This window comes from Callithrix jacchus, chromosome 9 (assembly GCF_049354715.1).
Source record: "Callithrix jacchus isolate 240 chromosome 9, calJac240_pri, whole genome shotgun sequence".
Classification (NCBI taxonomy): Eukaryota; Metazoa; Chordata; class Mammalia; order Primates; family Cebidae; genus Callithrix; species Callithrix jacchus.
This window is the reverse complement of record NC_133510.1, coordinates 46,343,361-46,344,713: the sequence shown is the minus strand read 5'-3', so window position 1 is coordinate 46,344,713 and position 1,353 is coordinate 46,343,361. Positions and strand designations below refer to the sequence as shown.

Sequence of the window (1,353 nt, the reverse complement as noted above, 5' to 3'; positions counted from 1 at the left end):
TTACCTCAGAAAAAGAGAGCTGGGTAAAGGAAAGCCAGGCGTGGTGTTCCCTTTAAGTGAAGGGTTGAAGCTGGAGCATCTTCGCTTCCTCAAGGGAAAGCAGCAGATGAACCCAAAGCGGAACAAGACGGTGACCAGGAAGATACCCAGGAAGGTGAAGCAGTCCTCCAGCACCCCGACTCTGCAGGCGGAACAGCCTCCCACGACCATGAGAGTTGGCAGGTACTGGGTGACGGTCCAGCTATGGATGTTGTAGACCCTGGGATCCCTGTAACGAGGTAGGGGTAGGGTGGCAGCGGGGCTGGCAAGAGTGGCACCATAGCAGTGCGGGCACATGCATAGTTGCCCTGGCCAGCCTTCAGGTTGTAGGCGGGCAGGGTCACTCCTGCAGCAGGGGCCTGTAGTCCATGGTGGCCCTGCTCAGCTTGGTCGGCCCCAGTGGGGACCCTAATCTTGAGTAATTTCCTCACAGATGTGTGCTGACCAGTCCCCACTCACTGCAGACCCACAGAGTTGTCCCTTCCCCACTCCTCTTCAGTACTCAGATCTGCAAACCCTAGCTGCCTTGGCCTCCACATACTCTCAACACTGTCTCCTCAACTCATTGACAACCCAGGTATATTATGTATGCTGTAGTCTGGAAACTCTCTGGGCAGGAAGCTGGGTCAACCATTAGGTTCACGTCATTTGTTTTCCCGCTCTCAGGGATTACTGCTTTGTTCTGCGATTCAATGTCTGAAAGCCTTTAAAAGCAGTTTAAAATCCGCTATCTTTTATTTTATTTATTTGTTTACTTTTTTTGAGCCAGAGTTTCCCTCTGTCTCCCAGGCTGGAGTGCAGTGGCATGATTTCAGCTCCCTGCGACCTCCGCCTCCCAGGTTCAAGCAATTCTCCTGCCTCAGCCTCCCCAGCAGCTGGGATTACAGGTGCCCACTACCATACCCGGCTAATTTTTGTATATTTAGTAGAGACAGCGTTTTACAACGTTGGCCAGGCTAGTCTCAAACTCCTGACCTCAAGTGATCCACCTGCCTCGGTCTCTGAAAGTGCTGGAGTTACAAGCGTCAGACACTGTGGCTGGTCAAAATCTGCCATCTTTAATTGAGAACAATAATACAAGCAAACATAGACTTATAAGTATACTCTTTTTAAAAATTATTTATTTATTTATTGAGAGGGAGTCTTGCTCTCTTGCCCAGGCTGGAGTACAATGGCATGATCTCAGCTCGATGCAACCTCCGCCTCCAGATTCAAGCAATTCTCCTGCCTCGGCCTCCCAAGTAGCGAGTACCTGGGATTACAGGCACCCACCATGTCCAGCTAATTTTTTTAGTGAAGATGGGGTTTCACCAT

At 50.5% G+C, this 1,353-nt stretch overlaps 1 pseudogene; it reads right to left on the bottom strand.

Annotated features, from left to right (window-relative positions):
• LOC118144486 (membrane protein BRI3 pseudogene) lies at positions 1–409 on the bottom strand (annotated as a pseudogene).
• Between the last annotated feature and the right edge of the window lie 944 nt (positions 410–1,353).